This window comes from Lissotriton helveticus, chromosome 6 (genome assembly GCF_964261635.1).
Source record: "Lissotriton helveticus chromosome 6, aLisHel1.1, whole genome shotgun sequence".
Taxonomy (NCBI): domain Eukaryota; kingdom Metazoa; phylum Chordata; class Amphibia; order Caudata; family Salamandridae; genus Lissotriton; species Lissotriton helveticus.
The window spans coordinates 2,112,836,274-2,112,857,852 of record NC_136067.1 but is presented as its reverse complement, the minus strand read 5'-3'; positions in this window follow the sequence as shown (position 1 = coordinate 2,112,857,852).

Genomic DNA, 21,579 nt, shown 5'->3' with positions numbered 1-21,579 from the left:
AGTTTCCTATGGAAATTAACATAGAGAAAACACGTTTTGGGACGCCATGTTTTTTCTAGGCCCCCCTTGATGAATCACTCCCAAACTTTCAATATAGGAGCTGCTATGAACAAAGAATTAGTTTGGAAAATGTCATGAAAATTCATCAAACGACGCCAAGGTTATAAGAAAAACAAAAAATGCTTTTCCTATGGAAACTTGGTCCTAACTATAACTACCTACTGGCGACCGCCAGTAAGAAATATACATATATATTTCTCATTGGCTGAAGGCAAACATTTTTTTGGCCTCCAAAATGCACACATTACCATAGTACTTCCTGGCACTGAAGGGAACGTGTGTGTGGATGTGCTCCTCGTGAAAGAGCGGCATTGTGTAACTCATAGTGAAGCCGCCAGTGGCTGAAGTGGACTGCTCCATTGCCCCTTGATGCAATCAATCAATCAACAACATTTGTAAAGTGCACTATTCACCTGTGAGGGTCTCCAGGCGATGGGGGGGAGGGAGAGCGCTGCTGATACTGCTCGAACAGCCAGGTCTTGAGGAGTCTCCTGAAGGTCAGCAGGTCCTGGGTCTGCCACAGGTGGATGGGGAGGGTGTTCCATGTCTTGGCAGCGAGGTGGGAGAATGATCTGTCGTCGGTGGTCACTCTTCGGATGTGGGGGATGGTAGCAAGGGCAAGGTCAGTGGAGCGGAGCTGGTGGTTTGGGGTGTAGAAGGTGAGTCGTCTGTTGAGGTATGCTGGTCCGGCGTTGTGGAGTGCTTTGTGAGCGTGGGTGAGAAGCTTGAAGGTGATCCTTTTGTTGACGGGGAGCCTGTGCAGTTCTCTCAGGTGGGGTGTGATGTGGCTGTGGTGGGGTATGCCATGGATGAGGCGTGCAGAGGCGTTCTGTATGCGTTGTTGTCGATTCAGGAGTTTGGTCGATGTTCCTGCATAGAGAGCGGTGCAGTAGTCCAACCTGCTGCTGACGAGGGCCTGGGTGACCAACCTTCTGGTTTCAGTGGGGATCCATCTGTAGATTTTGCAGAGAATGCAGAGGGTGTTGAAGCAGGAGGATGAGATGGCGTTGACTTGTTGGGTCATGCATAGCGATGAGTCGATAATGAACCCCAGGTTGCGTGCGTGGTCGGTGGGCGTCAGTGCAGCTCCTAGTGTGGCCGGCCACCAGGAGCCGTCCCAGGTGAAGGGGGTGGAGCCGAGTATGAGGACCACTGTCTTGTCCGAGTTCAGTTTCAGGCAGCTGTTCTTCATCCATTCAGTGACAGCCTTCTTTCCTTCTTGGAGGTTGGGTTTGACGGTGACAGGATCCTTGGTGAGGGAGAGAATCAGCTAGGTGTCGTTGGCGTAGGAGATGATGTTGAGGTTGTGCAGTCGGGCTGCGTGGGCCGGGGGTGCCATGTAGACGTTGAACAGTGTCAGACTGAGGGAGGATCCTTGAGGTACTCCGCAGATGATCTTGGAGGCTTTGGATCGGAAAGGCGGGAGGCGGACACTCTGGGTTTTGGCAGAGAGGAAGGAAGTGGTCCATTCCAGAGCCTTGTTTCGGACCCCTGCATTGTGGAGGCGGGTGTGTAGGGTGCGCTGGCAAACTGTGTCAAAGGCGGCAGAGATTTCCTGGAGGATGAGGGCCGCGGTCTCACCGTTGTCCAGGAGGGCCCTGATGTCGTCGGTGGCGGCGATGAGGGCGGTTTCGGTACTGTGGCTGCTGTGGAACCCGGACTGGGATGGGTCCAGGATGTTGTTCACCCCGAGGTGGCGGGTCAGTTGTCCGTTGACGATCTTCTCAATGACCTTAGCAGGGAACGTGAGCAGGGAGATGTGCCGGAAGTTCTTGAGGTCTCTTGGGTCTGCCTTGGGTTTCTTGAGTAGGGCAATGATCTCGGAGTGCTTCCAGTTCTCTGGGAAGTTTGCATTCTTGAAGGAGGTGTTGATGACCTTGTAGAGATGGGATGCGATAGTGGCGCTGGCTTTGTTGAAGATGTGGTGTGGGCAGGGGTTTGACGGGGAGCCGGAATGGATGGTGCTCATCATTTTGATGGTGTCGTCGTCATTCATGTTGATCCAGGCGAGCAGGGGGTTGATGTGGATGTTGGCTGGGGGGTCTGAGGTGTTGGTGGCTGTCAAGGTGGTCTCGTTGTTGAAGCTGTTCTGGATGTCTGCGATCTTGCAGTGGAAGAAGGGTGCTACGGAGTTGCACAGGTCTTGCGATGGTGGGATGTTGTTGGGTTTGGAGCTGGGGTTGGAGAGTTCTTTCACGATGTTGAAGAGCTCTTTGCTGTTGTGTGCGTTGTTGTCGAGGCGGTTTTTGTCGGAGGCTCTTTTGATGTATCCGATGAGGTGATGCTGTCTGTGGATGGCGTTCTTGTGGGCTGCATTGCTGTCCAGTGTTTGTTCGCGGTGCCATTCCTTCTCGAGTTTTCAGCAGTTTTTCTTGGAGGCCTGGAAGTCCGGGGTGAACCAGCTGGCTCTCCTGTCCGTGCGTCTGTTGGAGGGTTTCTTGATCGGGTGAGAATGTTGGCGCAGTCGTCGCTCCATCGCCTGAGGTTGAGGGTCGCTGTGTCGGTGGGTTTGGCGGGCGTGCTTCAGGCGAGGGTGGTGTTGAGCTGGTCTTCGGTGACTTTGCTCCTTCTGCAACGGGGGATCTGTTGAGTGCAGTGGTGGGTTTCAGGAAGGTGAAGTGGATGCAGCAATGGTCGGTCCAGTGGAGTGTGGCTGAAGATGACGTGGGAGCTTGCTGAGAAGATGGGGTCGAGCGTGTGGCCGGCGGAGTGGGTGGGTGTTGTGAAGAGCTGTCTGAGTCCGAGGTTGGCGATCAGGACGGTGGAGTTGCTGTTGTTATTGTTCTTGAGGTGGAAGTTCAGGTCTCCGAGGAAAATATATATTCTGTGGAGGCTACGCGGCCGCTATATAAGGGGAGGTGGGAGGGAGGAGCAGCTGGGAGACGTGAGTGGGGTGACGAATGGGCGAGCGGGGGAGCCACAGGGGACGCAGCAGCGGGAAAGCAGGTGAAAGCAAGGGCACCGGGATCACAGAAGCAAAACAAGGGGCCAGAGAGGTAACGTAGGAAAAACGAAGGATACAAAATACACAAGGCAGCAATACAAAATTACACAAGGCAGCAATACAAAAAATATTGCAGTACCGGCTTACTGAGGCAGAGGGGCCTCCAACCTGCGGCAGCAGCGATGTCAATCAGCAGAGACACATAGTCACACTGGTGGAGCTGTACAGCGTGGGGGAGCGACCTGCCTGAAGACAGGGTCAAGGGTCGCTCTCCTCACCGCGCAGTGGCCGCCATAGAAGAGGAGGAGGGAGGGTGGTAAAGCTGGGAGGCGGGATAGGGGCGACAAATTGGTGAGCAGGGGGGCGAGCCGCAGGGGATGCAGCGGCGGGAAAGAGGGTGAAGGCAAGGGCAACGGGGTCACAGAAGGCAAAATAAGTGGCCACAGAGGTAACAGAGAAAAAAAAAGGAGACAAAATACACAAGGCAGCAATACAAAAAATACAGCAGTACCGGCCTACCGAGGCAGAGGGGCCTCGAACCTGCAGCAGCGGTGGAGTCAAGAAGCAGAGACACACCGTCGCACTGGTGGAGCTGTGCAGCGTGGGGGAGCGACCTGCCTGAAAACAGGGTCAAGGGTCTCTCTGTGCGGTTTAGAGCCTGGCAGTGCTCCACAACACCATATAGCAGCATGCTGGAGTACAGCTACTAAACCACCCACCCATTCTGTGCGATTTGGAGCCCGCGCAAAGCTTCACAACACCACATAGCAGCGCACTGGAGTACTGCTACTAAACCACCCGGACCCACTCTGTGTGGTTTGGAGCCCGCGCAGAGCTCCACGACACCACATAGCAGAGCACTGGAGTACTGCTACTAAACCACCCAGACCCACTCTATGTGGTTTGGAGCCACGCAGAGCTCTACGACACCACATAGCAGCGGGCTGGAGTACTGCTACTAAACCACCTGGACCCACTCTGTGCAGTTCGGAGCCTGTGCAGAGCTCCACGACACCACACAGCAGCGCGCTGGAGTACTGCTACTAAACCACCGACCCACTCTGTGCGGTTTGGAGCTCGTGCTGAGCTCCACGACACCACATCGCTGTGCGCTGGAGTACTGCTACTAAACCACCTGACCCACTTTGTGAGGTTTGAAGCCCGCGCAGAGCTCCACGATGCCACATAGCAGTGCCCTGGAGTACTGCTACTAAACCACCTGGATCCACTCTGTGCGGATTGGAGGCTGCGCCGAGCTCCACGACACCACATAGCAGCACGCTGGAGTACTGCTACTAAATCACCCTGACCCACTCTGTGTGGTTTGGAGCCCGTGCAAATCTTCACGACACCACATCGCTGTGCGCTGGAGTACTGCTACTAAACCACCTGACCCACTTTGTGAGGTTTGAAGCCCGCGCAGAGCTCCACGATGCCACATAGCAGTGCCCTGGAGTACTGCTACTAAACCACCTGGATCCACTCTGTGCGGATTGGAGGCTGCGCCGAGCTCCACGACACCACATAGCAGCACGCTGGAGTACTGCTACTAAATCACCCTGACCCACTCTGTGTGGTTTGGAGCCCGTGCAAATCTTCACGACACCACATAGCAGCGCGCTGGAGTACTGCTACTAAATCACCCTGACCCACTCTGTGCGGTTTGGAGCCCGCGCAAAGCTTCACGGCACCACATAGCAGCGCGCTGGAGTACTGCTACTAAATCACCCTGATCCACTATGTGCGGTTTGGAGCTGCGCAGAGCTCCACAACACCGCATAGCAACGCGCTGGAGTACTGCTACTAAATCACCCTGACCCACTCTGTGCGGTTTGGAGCCCGCGCAAAGCTTCACGGCACCACATAGCAGCGCGCTGGAGTACTGCTACTAAATCACCCTGACCCACTATGTGCGGTTTGGAGCCGCGCAGAGCTCCACAACACCGCATAGCAACGCGCTGGAGTACTGCTACTAAATCACCCTGACCCACTCTGTGCGGTTTGGAGCCCGCGCAAAGCTTCACGACACCACATAGCAGCGCGCTGGAATACTGCTAGTAAACCACCGACCCACTCTGTGCGGTTTGGAGCCGCGCAGAGCTCCACGACACCACATAGCAGCGCACTGGAGTACTGCTACTAAACCACCGACCCTTCTCTGTGAGGGGTGTGGGGGACACAGATGGAAAGTTGAAGTAATGGATTACTCGGCAGCAAACCCCAGTTTGTGAAGTTAGAGCTCATGGAAAAATGCCAAGGTGTGTGTGGGCACAGCAGGGGTCTGAAAATGAGCCTGGAGGCGGCATGGGGGGCGTAGGGGGTGCAGTGGGTGTGTGACCCTGAGGCAGCCTGGGGGGGTCAGTACTTTCCTAGAGGAGAGGAGGGAAGCAAGAGTGTGCGGGGTGCCCCCTACCCAGTGGGAAGAGGTGGGTAACAGGAGGCGGAGACCACCGTGGGCAGCATGAGGGTCCTGTGACTAGGAGTGGGCGACCACCCAACACCAGCGCTGCTGTGGGTGTCAGAGAGCGAGTGCAGGGTTCTGATGGGGGCATCTGCTGATCTTTTAGTTACAGATGTTCTTTCAAACTCGGCTTCGCGCTGTGACGCGTGCAGTGAAGGGTTACCACTGCGAGGGCTCCCGGGCTGTGCACCAGGCGCTGGGCGCTGAATGACTGCAATGAATGGAAACCGTGACTCATCGACCCGTGACTCATTGAACCGTGACTCAGCATGCAGTGCCTGGAGGAAGAGCTGCTCCCAAAGCAGGAACAGCAGGAGAGCTGCAGGCGTCACCCTCGGGTCCGAGAGGAGGAAGGAAGAGACCCGCTGGAGGGGGCCTGGGAGAGCCCGGAGAGGGGCCGGCGCTGTGTGCAGGTGAGGGGGCAAACTGAGGCACTGCAGCACACTGCACTGCAGCACTGCATGGTCACAGGGGTGGTGGCATACTGTGGATGAGGGCCTGGGAGAGCCCAGAGCAGGGCTGGCGCTGTCTGCAGGTGGGTGGGGGCAAGCTGTGGCACTGTAGCACACTGCACTGCAGCACTGCATGGTCACAGGGAAGGGGGCAGACTGTGGATGAGGGCCTGGGAGAGCCCAGAGAGGGGCTGGCACTGCCTGCAGGTGAAGGGAGGGGGCAGACTGAGGCACTGCAGCACTGCACTGCAGCACAGCACTGCAGCACTGCATGGTCACAGGGGAGGTGAAATACTGTGGAAGAGGGTCTGGGAGAGCCCGGAGCAGGACCGGCGCTGTCTGCAGGCGAGGGGGGGGGAGGGGAGCGGTGGCAATGCAACGCACTGCACTGCAGCACTACATGGTCCCAGGAGAGGTGGCATACTGTGGATGAGGGCCTGGGAGAGCCCAGAGAGGGGCTGGCACTGCCTGCAGGTGACGGGAGGGGGCAGACGGAGGCACTGCAGCACACTGCACTGAAGCACTGCATGGTCACAGGGGAGGGGGCAGACTGTGGATGAGGGCCTGGGAGAGCCCAGAGAGGGGCTGGCACTGCCTGCAGGTGAAGGGAGGGGGCAGACTGAGGCACTGCAGCACTGCACTGCAGCACTGCATGGTCCCAGGGGTTGGGGCATACTGTGGAAGAGGGTCTGGGAGAGCCCAGAGCAGGGCTGGCGCTGCCTGCAGGTGAAGGGAGGGGGGCAGACGGAGGCACTGCAGCACACTGCACTGCAGCACACTTCACTGCAGCACTGCATGGTCACAGGGGAGGTGGCATACTGTGGCAGAGGGTCTGGGAGAGCCCAGAGCAGGGCTGGAGCTGCCTGCAGGTGAAGGGAGGGGGCAGACGGAGGCACTGCAGCACACTGCACTGCAGCACACTGCACTGCAGCACTGCATGGTCACAGGGGAGGTGGCATACTGTGGCAGAGGGTCTGGGAGAGCCCAGAGCAGGGCTGGCGCTGCCTGCAGGTGAAGGGAGGGGGCAGACTGAGGCACTGCAGCACACTGCACTGCAGCACACTGCACTGCAGCACACTGCACTGCAGCACTGCATGGTCACAGGGGAGGTGGCATACTGTGGATGAGGGCCTGGGAGAGCCCAGAGCAGGACCAGCGCTGTCTGCAGGTGGGTGGTGGCAAGCTGTGGCACTGTAGCACACTGCACTGTAGCACTGCACTGCAGCACTGCATGGTCACAGGAAAGGTGGCAGACTGTGGAAGAGGGTCTGGGAGAGCCCAGAGCAGGGCTGGCGCTGCCTGCAGGTGAAGGGAGGGGGCAGACGGAGGCACTGCAGCACTGCATAGACACAGGGGAGGTGGCAGACTGTGGAAGAGGTTCTGGGAGAGCCCAGAGCAGGGCTGGTGCTGCCTGCAGGTGAAGGGAGGGGGCAGACTGAGGCACTGCAGCACTGCACTGCAGCACTGCATGGTCACAGGGAAGGTGGCATACTGTGGAAGAGGGTCTGGGAGAGCCCAGAGCAGGGCTGGCGCTGCCTGCAGGTGAAGGGAGGGGACAGACTGAGGCACTGCAGCACTGCACTGCAGCACTGCATGGTCACAGGGAAGGTGGCATACTGTGGAAGAGGGTCTGGGAGAGCCCAGAGCAGGGCTGGCGCTGCCTGCAGGTGAAGGGAGGGGTCTGACTGAGGCACTGCAGCACACTGCACTGCAGCACACTGCACTGCAGCACACTGCACTGCAGCACACTGCACTGCAGCACACTGCACTGCAGCACTGCATGGTCACAGGGGTGGTGGCATACTGTGGATGAGGGCCTGGGAGAGCCCAGAGCAGGGCTGGCGCTGTCTGCAGGTGGGTGAGGGCAAGCTGTGGCACTGTAGCACACTGCACTGTAGCACTGCACTGCAGCACTACATGGACACAGGGAAGGTGGCAGACTGTGGAAGAGGGTCTGGGAGAGCCCAGAGCAGGGCTGGCGCTGCCTGCAGGTGAAGGGAGGGGGCAGACGGAGGCACTGCAGCACACTGCACTGCAGCACACTGCACTGCAGCACTGCATGGTCACAGGGGAGGTGGCATACTGTGGCAGAGGGTCTGGGAGAGCCCAGAGCAGGGCTGGCGCTGCCTGCAGGTGAAGGGAGGGGGCAGACGGAGGCACTGCAGCACTGCACTGCAGCACTGCATGGACACAGGGGAGGTGGCAGACTGTGGAAGAGGGCCTGGGAGAGCCCAGAGCAGGGCCGGTGCTGCCTGCAGGTGGGGAGGGGCAGACTATGACACTGCAGCACTGCACTGCAGCATTGCTCGGTCACAGGGGTTGGGGAATACTGTGGACGAGGGCCTGGGAGAGCCCAGAGCAGGGCTGGCGCTGTCTGCAGGTGGGGAGGGGCAGACTATGACACTGCAGCACTGCACTGCAGCATTGCTCGGTCACAGGGGTTGGGGAATACTGTGGAAGAGGGCCTGGGAGAGCCCAGAGCAGGGCTGGCGCTGTCTGCAGGTGGGGAGGGGCAGACTATGACACTGCAGCACTGCACTGCAGCATTGCTCGGTCACAGGGGTTGGGGAATACTGTGGATGAGGGCCTGGGAGAGCCCAGAGCAGGGCCGGTGCTGTCTGCAGGTGGGGAGGGGCAGACTATGACACTGCAGCACTGCACTGCAGCATTGCTCGGTCACAGGGGTTGGGGAATACTGTGGAAGAGGGCCTGGGAGAGCCCAGAGCAGGGCTGGCGCTGTCTGCAGGTGGGGAGGGGCAGACTATGACACTGCAGCACTGCACTGCAGCATTGCTCGGTCACAGGGGTTGGGGAATACTGTGGAAGAGGGCCTGGGAGAGCCCAGAGCAGGGCTGGCGCTGTCTGCAGGTGGGGAGGGGCTACCCTGCCAGACACCAGGGGAGCACAGCCGTAGTGTGGTAGAAGGCATGCACCTGGGGGGGCAGGGATGCTGGAGGAGAAGGGCTGGAAGAGCCGAGAGCAGGAACGGCGCTGACTGCAGGTGGGGGGAGGCTGCCAGACACCAGGGGTGCACATTAGTACCCAAGTGTGAAAGGTCAAAACCCTACACACTGCAATACAGGGGAATGAAAGCACGAAGCGCTACTTACGGCAGAACAGGGGCATGAAAGCACGAAGCGCTACTTACGGCAGAACAGGGGCATGAAAGCACGAAGCGCTACTTACGGCAGAACAGGGGCATGAAAGCACCAAGTGCTACACACGGCAGTACCGGGTGTGAAAGCACGAAGCGCTATCCTGAAATGCTCTTCTCTTGTTATTTCTTGTACAGCCCACACTGTCTGCTGAGGATTCACGGAGCTCGGAGGTGTTAGAGGTCGCCCGGTGACGTCACACACTGGGACAGGGGAGGGTACTTTGAAGTACAGATTACATTTATTTTATTTAATCCATTTTTATAAAGCGCAGACTTTTCCCGAAGGTGTCAGAGCGCTGTACAGTAGAACCAGTTACGTTACATGAGAGAACTGTTACAGGAATAGAACAAACAAAAATAGCTTGAACAGAGTGTACAAGCAAAAGTAAGAATAAATATGACAAATTCTGCAATGACTAAAGAACTTCCTGGCGAACAATAGCCGGCCATAGAATCAAAACAACGCAGGCAAAAGGAACACAATAGCAAACGCAGCAAGCACAGGATGTATAAGCAAAAATATAAACATATGTGACAAATTTACAATGACTAAAGAACTTCCTGGCGGGGTCTGAGAAGGGGGGAATTAGTTCTGAAAGTGTCTTTGGAATAAAAGAGATTTGAGGTCCGCTTTGAAGATCTGGATGGCGGTGATGGCACGGAGCAAAGGAGGAAGCGAGTTCCAGGTTCTCACCGCATTCCCTGAGAACGATTGAGCCATCAGTTTTTCTCTTTTGAAGGAGGGGGGTTCAAGAAGGAACTTTTCCGCATTCTGAGAAGGTCTTGAGCCTCCAGACAGTTTGAGTTTATTCGCCAGATAGCGGGGGGAGGAAGAGTGCAAAGCTTTGTGGGTGATGCACGCTGTTTTGCAGATAGCTCTAGCCTCGATGGGAAGCCATCGGAGAGAAGACAGGATAGGAGTGATGTGGACACTTCGTTTGGACCCTGAAATGAACGAGCTGCTGAATGGAGGACGGATTTGAGGGGGGAGAGGTGAGATTTGGGAAGGCCAGTCAGAAGAGAATTACAATAGTCAAGTCTAAAGAGAACTAGCGATTGGACCAAGGTTTTTCGGTCATTCTCCGGGAAGAACCGACAAATCCCCCACAAAAGTCGCAGTTGATAACGTGCGCTCTTGGCCATGGAGTTGATGTGTGCGATTAGGTTGAGTCTTTTGTCAAGTATGACACCTAAGGATTTAGCGCAGTCCACAATGATGGGTTTACTGTTGAGTAGATTCGATTGATCCATCCAGGCTTGAACAGGAGGCGGAGAGAGAGAGCTAGATAGGAGGAGGAATTCCGTTTTGGAGGGATTGAGAATGAGTTGGTGAACTAGCATCCAGTTGTGAATAGAGTTGAGAGTAGAGTTGAGTAGTGAGAGATCTTGAGAGGAAGACACCTTGAGGTAGATTTGGGTGTCATCTGCATAGAGATGGTAGTGGATTCCAGATTTGCTTAGAAGGTTCCCTAATGGTTCCAGATAGAGATTGAACAGAGTGGGAGCAAGGATAGAACCTTGAGGGACGCCTTGACCAACCACCAGTGGAGATGAAAGACTATTTGCAATCTTGATCATTTGGGATCTCTCTGTGAGGAAAGAGGCAAACCATTTGAGCACTGTGCCTTCCACGCCCATCCTCTGTTGAAGAGTGTTGAGGAGGGTGTTGTGATTAACAGTGTCAAAAGCTACAGAGAGGTCAAGAAGAATCAGAAGGCACGATTCCCCTGAATCGAGAATATGCAGCGCATCATCGATCACTTGCAGCAGGGCTGTTTCAGTGCTGCAGTTTTGAATAAAGCCCGACTGGAACATGTCGAGGAGATTATTGTCCATAATGTGTTGGGACAGTTGTTTTGCAACACATTTTCCTGTGATCTTTGAAAGAAAAGGGAGATTGGTGATGGGGCGGAAGTTATTGAGGTCATTTGCATCTGCAGAGGGTTTTTGTAGAAGGGGGTAACCTGTCCTGTTTTGAGGACACTTGGGAGGGATCCTTGACTGAGGAAGAGATTGACTAGCCTGGTCCAGTAGGAGAGAGTGTTAGTATAGAAATCAATGGCGATGCCACTGGGAATGGGGTCAGAAGAATGGTTGGAGGGTTTGGTTTCGCGGATGCATTTGAGGAGATCAACCTCTGAGATTGCGGCAAAGTTCTGCCAAGTGACTAAGGATTTTCGCTCCTCGATGGGGGTGGGGTGGGTGACCTGTTCCACCAGAGATTTTACCTTTTGATCGAAGAATATAGTGAACTCAGTTGCTTTTTTTGATGCATCCTCAGGCTTGATGGTTTGGGGAGAACAATTTGGGTTTTTGATGAGGTCAAAAAGTTTTTGGGGTCTGTTTTTAGCTGAATCGAGGAGGGATCTGAAGTGTGAAGTTTTTTCCTGGAAGATGTGTTTGTGGTATATGGATCTTGCTGAACGTAAAAGAGAGAGGTTGGGGGTGGATGGAGATTGTCTCCAGAGCTTCTCTAAGATTCTAAGGCTTTTCCTTTCGTCATAGAGAGCTTTGTTGAACCAAGGAGCTGATGGGGTGGGTCTTTTCCTTTTCCTTTGGAGTGGAGCAACCTTGTTGATTTCGACTGCAAAGATTGAGAGGCAAAGGGGAGTGAGATCGTTGAAATCCGTATTGGGGTCTAGACTAGGAAGAGACTGCATAGCAGAATCACATAGAGTCTCAAGATCAATGTTTTTTGTGTTGCAGAACCACGTAGAGGCTCTTTTGGGTTGGCCGAGAGTTAAAATGTGAGAGAGGTGAAAACAAAAGGGAATGAGGAAATGGTCAGACCAGTCCACATGGATGGGTGAAGCAGTGCTAATCTGGTCTGATTTGGAAATCACAAGGTCCAGAATTGAGCCCTTGGCATGTGTAATTTCCGAGCAGTGTTGTGCAAGATCGTTAGGCGAAAGAAAGGTTGCAAGCTTGTTGGCAGCCGAGTCTTCCAAAGAGCCCCAGTGGAGATTGAAATCAATCTGTGAATATTGGTCACTAATGGAGTCAATGAATTCCTCCATGAAGGAAGAGCAATTTCCAGGCGGGTGGTAGATGGTATGGAACCTGAAGGGTGTGCCATGATGAACTTGGAATTCTAGGTAGAGGCATTCAAAGGTGCGAAAGAGGGTGGTGGCAGAGGCTTTGATTTGGAGGGTGTTTTTGAAGATAACCACAGCACCTCCCCCGATCTTGCCTGGTCTGTCGTTTCTGAGAATAGAGTAGTCTGTAGGTAACAAAAGATCAAATGAAGTGTGAGAGGAGTCATTAAACCAGGTCTCAGTGAGAAAGAGCATGTCGAGGTTGTGGTGAGTGATGGTGTCGGAGATTTCCAGTTTGTGTTTGGTTGCAGATCTGCAGTTATGGAGCATACAGTGTAGCTCTGACGCAACTGTTTTGGTGATGTGAGTGTCTGGACTGATGAGGGGGATAGGGATTAGATTCTTGAATGACGGTGCCCCTTGAGGGGGAGGCTGGTAAGTTCTGACGGAAGAGATGGTCTGAATAGAAAAAAGAGGTAGAGTTGTTAGGAGAGGCGAGTGTAGGGGAAATGACATTGATGGTCTTGTAGGTAGCCAATAGGTTGGTAATGTCTGTGGAGGACAGATTGCGGTTGGCTCTATTGGGGCGCGGGAGCAAGGAACTCCTCGGGAGGTTGTTCAGGGATGGGGATATCTTAGCACATAGGAGTGAAATGGACGCTTCAAGCAGGGAAATGGACGAGATGAGACAATCAAGTTTAGTTTCCAGAGAGAGGTGTACTGAGCACGGAGTGAAGGGTGGCTCAATGGTTAAGGGAGAGAGTGGGCTAGGCGAAGGAGGACAGGAGGAAGTAGGGGACCGGGGAGAGTGTTGGGGTGCAGGGGTCGACGGTGGGGGAGAAAGTGAAGTATGCAAAGAAGGGCAGTGGGTTGTGGGGGACTGGGGGGAGATATGTGATGAAAGGGTCTGAGGGGGGGAAGAAGGTGGTAGAAAGGAGTGAATGGAATTGCTGAGATATTTTTACTCGGTGAAGAATAGAGATCATAGCTAGGAGGAGAAAGTTGAGAAGCAGAAATGGATGGCTGGAGGAGGAGTGTGGAGGGAGTGGGGTAATGGGAAGGCCATGGATACGGTGAGGTGAGAGGAGAAGGGGTTAAGGAGGGAGAGGAGGGAGGGCGGTCAAAGGGAGGCCACACGAGTGGGGAGAAGAGAGAGGGTTCAGGCCAGGTACCATGGGTAATGAAAGGTGAATGTGGGGGTAAAGGCACCAGGCAGAGTGGGGGGGGTTGAGCAAAATGAAGGTTGTGGGAGGAGTGAGGGCTGAGCAGTCAAAGGGAGGGAAGAGGGAGGAATTACCAAGAGGGGAAACAAGGTTGTGAAGCATAGGGGGAATGTAAGAAAAGGAGAGAAGGGGGGGGTGAGATCAGTGGGAGGGAAGATGATGGGATTACCAATAGGGGAGGCAGGGATGTGAGGCATGGGAGGTGGGAGAGAAGGTTGTAGAGAGATGGGGGATGTGAAAACAGAATTGAGGGTATGAGGAAAGGGGAAGAGCAGAGAGGGGTGAGGAGCAGAGGAGAAGGAGGGTGAGGCGAGTTGATCGGTAGTTCAGATTGTAAGAAAGGTGGATTAAAAAGGGGGGAAATGGGAAGGAATAGGAGAGTTAGGGGGTGAGAGAAGGCAGTGGAATAGTGGGGAGATGCAGGATGTAGAGGTGAAGTGGGGTGTAAAGCAGACGAGGTAAGGGGGAGGTCCAGTTGGGAAGGTGGCAGAATGGGAGGGGAGGGGACGAGAAAAGGGGGGGAAAGGGTCAACCTGTGACTCTCAGGAGAGCGGTCTGAAGGAATGTGTGGGGGTCAAGGGGGGAGAAAGGGAGAAAGAAGACAAGTTAGAGGAAGAAGAAGAGGAAGAATCTAGAGAGATAGTAGTCGCAGGAGTGGGAAGAAGGGAGTGGAAGATGTGGTCAAAGAGAGAGAGACAGGAGTCAGAAGCTTGGATCAAGACAGTGCCATTGTTATAAAGTGTAATGGTGAGAAAGCCATTAAAGCGAGCGGAGGGAGACATTTTTAACCACTTCCCATGCCGGAAAGAGGAGGAGGAGGATACGTTGAGGGACTTGGAGAAGCTGGAGGACCAGGAAGGGATGTCATTAGTGAATCTTCCCTAGGCGCCCATTGTGGAATTGGTCAACAAAGAGGGAATCTGGAAATTGTTCAATGATGTTATGTTTGAACCGTTCAGCTACTGCTTTGGACATATGAGGGGGATAGATTACTTTGAAGCAGTTGATTCCAGACTTCATTCGACTGGAAGCCATGATAAGGAGATGAGGTGAAGACGTGGCGTGGTGGACAGAAAAAGGGTGGCCACTAGGGTAGTGAAGGCGGCGCACAGAGGTCGAATATGAGGGGGTGCGTAAATTCCGGGAGTCCGTGAGAATAAAACCAATAGGAGTGAGGTCAGAACAGGACCAAAGGTAGATACCCGACAAGGGTAGAAACAGGTAGAAAGATAGAAGGGAGAAGCAGCATTGAATCATAAGTGCATACCTCATCAGTTTCTAAAAGAGGAGGATGAAGCACCAATCCAAGATGGCCATCAAAGAATTGAAGGAGCAATCCTCTTTCATAAGTAGGGCACAAGGGGGCATGCACAAGATCTTCCCTGACACCAGGTGCTCCTGCCCTGGCCCGGTCCTTTCTGGGGTGCATTGTTCCAGAGCTGTGTTCCACTAATCCAATGGCTTCAGGTGACTTTAGAATCCCTCCAGGATGATCTTCCTTTTTAACTTGGGCGGGGTGATTGGGGCTGGCAACTGTAAGTATGTCTCTGCTTCAGCCGGCGGATTGGAGCCACGATCGCACCAGTGCATCTCAGAGATGAGTCTCTGTCATCGGTACCCAATCGAGTGACCGAGACCTGAGGAAGTCAGAACTGCCCTGACTGCAGCCACAGAGGGAGTATTCCAACCTGCACTCCCTTCATTAGCTCAGCAGCATAGGCATGACCAGTATTTCTCAAGAGTCCCTTTTTTTAGGAATAATGGCCTAATAATAAGCACCTTTGCATGTTATAACATGGTGCTCCTCTCTCGCAATGCTTACAAGTCTGAGTGAGAGTCAGCGGTGGTCGCCATTTTAAAGTCAGGCATGCTGCAACTGTACTCCCCCGAGCAGAATCTTTCATCTTTGTCCCTGGGCCGTGCAGTCATAATCAAGCTTCACAGGGATCCCCAGCGGTGCCAGTCGTTTCCCTTCTTACCAGTCCAAGGTCCACGCCCAGAAAGGAATGCAGCTCACAGCTCCTCGGTGCCGGAGGGGCTGGGACGGCTCACAGACACACCTGGGGTTGTACACCTTGCCTGGGTGCTGCTCACAGACACACCTGGGGTTTGTGTACCTGGACTGGGTGCGGCTCACAGACACACCTGCGGTTTGTGCACCTGGGCTGGGTGCAGCTCACAGACACAACTGGGGTTTGTGTACCTGGACTGGGTGCGGCTCACAGACACACCTGGGGTTTGTACACCTGGGCTGGGTGCTGCTCACAGACACACCTGGGGTTTGTGCACCTGGACTGGGTGCGGCTCACAGACACACCTGGGGTTTGTGTACCTGGACTGGGTGCGGCTCACAGACACATCTGGGGTTTGTGTACCTGTGCTGGATACGGCGCACAGACACACCTGGGGTTTGTGCACCTGGGCTGGGTGCTGCTCACAGACACACCTGGGGTTTGTGCACCTGGGCTGGGTGCAGCTCACAGACACACCGGGGGTTTGTGCACCTGGGCTGGGTGCTGCTCACAGACACAACTGGGGTTTGTGTACCTGGACTGGGTGCGGCTCACAGACACATCTGGGGTTTGTGTACCTGGACTGGGTGCGGCTCACAGACACACCTGGGGTTTGTGCACCTGTGCTTGGTGCGGCTCACAGACACACCTGGGGTTTGTACACCTGGGCCGGGTGCAGCTCACAGACACACCTGGGGTTTGTGTACCTGGACTGGGTGCGGCTCACAGACACAACTGCGGTTTGTGCACCTGGGCTGGGTGCGGCTCACAGACACACCTGGTGTTTGTGCACCTGGGCTGGGTGCGGCTCACAGACAGACCTGGGGTTTGTGCACCTGAGCTGGGTGCGGCGCACAGACACACCTGGGGTTTGTTTACATGGACGGGGGCGGCTCACAGACACACCTGGGGTTTGTACACCTGGGCCGGGTGCAGCTCACAGACACACCTGGGGTTTGTGCACCTGAGCTGGGTGCAGCTCACAGACACACCTGGGGTTTGTGCACCTGGGCCGGGTGCGGCGCACAGACACACCTGGGGTTTGTGCACCTGGGCCGGGTGTGGCTCATAGACATACCTGGGGTTTGTTTACATGGACGGGGGCGGCTCACAGACACACCTGGGGTTTGTACACCTGGGCCGGGTGCAGCTCACAGACACACCTGGGGTTTGTGCACCTGAGCTGGGTGCGGCTCACAGACACACCTGGGGTTTGTGCACCTGAGCTGGGTGCAGCTCACAGACACACCGGGGGTTTGTGCACCTGAGCTGGGTGCGGCTCACAGACACACCTGGGGTTTGTGCACCTGGGCCGGGTGCGGCTCACAGACACACCTGGGGTTTGTGCACCTGAGCTGGGTGCAGCTCACAGACACACCTGGGGTTTGTGCACCTGGGCCGGGTGCGGCTCACAGACACACCTGGGGTTTGTGCACCTGAGCTGGGTGCAGCTCACAGACACACCTGGGGTTTGTGCACCTGGGCTGGGTGCGGCTCACAGACACACCTGGGGTTTGTGCACCTGAGCTGGGTGCGGCGCACAGACACACCTGGGGTTTGTTTACATGGACGGGGGCGGCTCACAGACACACCTGGGGTTTGTGCACCTGAGCTGGGTGCGGCGCACAGACACACCTGGGGTTTGTGCACCTGAGCTGGGTGCGGCGCACAGACACACCTGGGGTTTGTTTACATGGACGGGGGCGGCTCACAGACACACCTGGGGTTTGTGCACCTGAGCTGGGTGCGGCGCACAGACACACCTGGGGTTTGTTTACATGGACGGGGGCGGCTCACAGACACACCTGGGGTTTGTGCACCTGTGCTTGGTGCGGCTCACAGACACACCTGGGGTTTGTGCACCTGTGCTTGGTGCGGCTCACAGACACACCTGGGGTTTGTGCACCTGAGCTGGGTGCGGCGCACAGACACACCTGGGGTTTGTTTACATGGACGGGGGCGGCTCACAGACACACCTGGGGTTTGTGCACCTGTGCTTGGTGCGGCTCACAGACACACCTGGGGTTTGTGCACCTGTGCTTGGTGCGGCTCACAGACACACCTGGGGTTTGTGTACCTGAGCTGGATGCGGCGCACAGACACACCTGGGGTCTGTGTACCTGAGCTGGGTGCGGCTCACAGACACACCTGGGGTTTGTGTACCTGAGCTGGGTGCGGCTCACAGAGGGTGGCAGTGATGAACCAGATGGTGGCAGTGATGAACCAGAGGGTGGCACTGCTAAACTGCCCGGGAGCCCCGTGGGTGTGATCCCCCGTGCTGCTGAGCTGCCCATGGGTTGTGAGCCCACGCGCTACTGAACTGCCCCGGGGCCCAGTGGGTGTGAGCCCCCGTGCTGCTGAACTGCCCTGGAGCCCTCTCAGTGTGAAAATCATTTGTGCTCAATTGCCTGGGAGCCCTCTGGGTGTGAGCACACATTGTGCTAAGTGCCCCCCTGTACATATATACCCGTACCGCACAGCACCATTATGCTCTTGCACCATGAAGTCTGGTGCCTGGATGCTCCTGATCCGTGTAGGTGGTACCACCGTCTGGTGCAGTCAAAAGGTAAAGTCATAACTTGCTCAACAGCACCAATAAACATGTGTCCCCCCCGGCACCTTTATGCGCATGTACCAGGCATGGAGCACCCGCATGCCACTGCACCCTACTGCCCAGCGCCAGCATATGCCTGTACGGGGCAGTTTAGTATGAGATGGGACATTGTCCACTGAGCAGGATCCGAATGGCTTTGTACCAACACGCGCAGCAGAGCTATCTTGGACATCTGAAGGATTCTGGGGTCCTGTGCCAAACGTATTTTTGCATCCATGTGTTTCCCGAGCGCCATCCCCGTGTAGCTCCTGTGACCAGGAGGCTGCTTTCTCCTCATCTGCTGCTTTGCTCAGTCTCTGACCCTTTATAAACAAGATGCATGTGTCCACCACACACTAGCGGTTTGAAACGTCTTCCCGCCCATCCCCACTATAATGGCCAGCTCACTCAAGGGACCTCGGCGCCTTTTGGCGTGCTGTCAAAGTTACAGGCACACGTGGTCACATATTTGTGCAAATGGCACAAAAATCCACGAGTTCGAGGGAAAATTCGCAAACTCGCAGATTTTTTTTGCCATTTCGCACAAATTCGTGGACCGCGAATTCGCAAATTTCGTCCATACTTAAGGATGACCCCCAGGTTGCGTGCGTGGTCGGTGGGTTCTGGGGCAGTGCCTAGCGATGTGGGCCACCAGGAGTCGTCCCAGGCTGATGGGGTGGGTCCGAGGATGAAGACTTCCATTTTGTCTGAATTCAGCTTCAGTCTGCTGTCCTTCATCCAGTCGCGACGGCTTTCATTCCTCTGTGGAGATTGGCTTTGGCGGTGTGGATGTCTTCGGTGAGGGAGATGATCAGCTGGGTGTCATCGGCGTAGGAGATGATGTTGAGGCTATGTTGTCGTGCGACGTGGGCGAGCGTTGCCATGTAGATATTGAACAGCGTTGGGCTGAGGGAGGATCCCTGAGGGACGCCGCAGATGATCGCATTGGTTTTCGACCGAAAGGGTGGGAGGCGGACGCTCTGGGTTCTGCCAGAGAGGAAGGATGTGGTCCAGGCCAGGGCCTTCTCTTGGATTCTGGCATCGTAGAGGCGTGCTGATAAGGTGCAGTGGCAGACCGTGTCGAAGACTGCTGATCGGTCCAGGAGGATGAGGGCGGCTTTTTCTACCTTGTCTATCAGGATCCTGATGTCATCGGTGGCGGCGATGAGTACGGTCTCGGTGCTGTGGTTGCTGCGAAAACCGGATTGGAAAGGGTCCAGGATGTTGTTGTCTTCGAAGTAGCGGGTTAGCTGTTTGTTGACAATCTTCTCTGTCACTTTTGCCAGGAACGGAAGTAGGGAGATGGGGCGGAAGTTCTTGAGGTCCTTGGGGTCCGCCTTGGGTTTCTTCAGTAGGGCGTTGATCTCGGCGTGCTTCCAGCTTTCCGGGAGGGTTGCTGTTTCGAAGGAGATGTTGATTGTTTTCCGGAGGTGGGGCGCAATGGCTGTGCTGGCTTTGTTGAAAATGTGGTGAGGGCAGGGGTCGGATGGGGATCCGGAGTGGATGGAGTACATGGTTTTGATGGTGTCTTCGTTGCTGATGGTGGACCAGGCGGTTAGGCGGCGGGTGCGGGTGGAGGTCGCGGGGGTGGTGGTCTCAGTGGTTGGTGCAGGGGTGTGGGAGTTGAAGCGGTCGTGGATGTCGGTGATCTTGTGATGAAAGAAGGTGGCCAGGGAGTCGCACAGGTCCTGTGATGGTGGAATGTCGTTGGTGTTGGAGCTGGGGTTGGAGTGTTCTTTCACGATGCTGAAGAGCTCTTTGGTGTTGTGTGCATTGTTGTCTAGGCGGTCCTTGAAGGCGGTCCTCTTGGTGGTCCTGATGAGTTGATGGTGTCTGCGGGTGGCGTTCTTGTGGGCTGTGTGGTTGTCTGGTGTTCGGTCGTGGAGCCATTTCTTCTCTAGCTTCCGGCAGGTGCGCTTGGATGTCCGGAGGTCGTCGGTGAACCAGGCAACTTTCATGTTGGTGTGGTTGGTTGTGGGGATCTTGAGAGGGGCGAGGGTGTTGGCGCAGTCACTGATCCACTGTTTGAGGTTGGTCACGGCGGTGTCAGGGTTGATGGGGTCGGTGGGTGGTCTCAAGGCGAGGGTGGTTGTCAGTTGATCCTTGGTGACCTTGCCCCAGCAGCGGCGTGGCAGCTGTTGGGTGCGGTGGTGTGGTGGGTTTCATGAAGGTGAAGTGGACGCATCTGTGGTCGGTCCAATGGGGTTCGGTGGTGTGGTTGAAGGAGACGTGGGGTCTCGCGGAGGAGATGGGATCCAGCATGTGTCCGGCGGTGTGGGTGGGGGTCGTCACGAGCTGATTGAGTCCGAGGTTGGCATGGTTGTCGATGAGGGCGGTAGAGTTGGCATCGTTGTTGTTTTCGAGGTGGAAGTTCGGGTCTCCGAGGAGGATGTAGTCCGTAGAGGCGAGGGCGTGGGTGCTGATGAGGTCGGCGATGGTGTCGTTGAACTGTGGCCGTGGTCTGGGTGGTCTGTAATGTAAATGTAATGTAAATGTATGTATACGCGCACTATAACCTGACAGGCATCTTGGCGCTGTATACCGCTTTGGAACCCGTCCTGGCTTTCCCTGTGAGATGCTCCCTACTGGGCACCCCCAAGGTGAAACCAGGCATCCCAGCGCATTTAGGGCGGTTGTGGAGATTAAGCAAGCTATTGCTCAGAGTTGCAGAGTGGGGACCCATGATTAGATTAGGCACCGAGGCGAGAATTGTCGAGTCCGTGGACATTGAGCCCAAGACCCTGCCACATCGGGAATTGAACCCTGGTCCCAGCCAGACCTCTGCATCAGGGTCTGCCGCTCTAACCATTGAGCCACACTTCTCCACCGTAGACGAGTGTTCATCTGAGGGTCGTGTTGGGGGGTGGTGTGGTGAGGGTGTCGTCGGTGTTGGTTGAGACTCTGAGGGTGTCTTTGTGGACGATGGCGATTCCCCCTCCAACTCCGTTGGCGCGGTCTCTGCAGGAAATCTTGTAGCCCTGTGGGATGGCTATGGCGATGTCCGGTGCTGAGGTGGCGTTCAGCCAGGTCTCCGTCAGAAAGGCGACATCGGGGGCGGTGGAATCTAGGAGGTCCCAGAGTTCGATGGCGTGCTTGTGGGCAGAACAGGTGTTGAGGAGGATGCATCTGAGGTGGTTGAGTTCTCTGGTTGGTGGTTTGGTGGGCCGGATGCTGGTGAAGCTGCAGTTCCGGCAGGTGAAGGGCCCTTGGGTGTGCTTTGGGGTTGCCTGGCAGCAGGGGTAGTATTGTCTGGGGTTGAGTGCGTGGAGGGTGCTGGTGCTGGTGCTGGAGTCGTAGCGCAATATGGCGTTGCGGGGGGCGCGGCTGCAGGGGTTCTGGCACCGGGCACGGTCCAGGTGCGGACGGGTGCAGATGGGCTTGCCTTTGGCGTGCCAGCAGCGTGCCCACTGCCCGCGTCCACAGCGCTTTCGCGCGGCTGCCTCCATAAGAGGCAAAGTGGGAGGGAGGAGCAGCTGGGAGGCGGGAGCGGGGCGGCCAATGGGCGAGGGCAATGGACACAGAGGCAAAAGGGGGTGGGGCTGCAGGGGAGCAGCTGCGGGAAGCGGGGAGCGGGGGGGCACAGACAGAGGGCAGGGTGCAAAAAAGGATCGCCTAAGAACAGAGAACAAAATACAAGATACA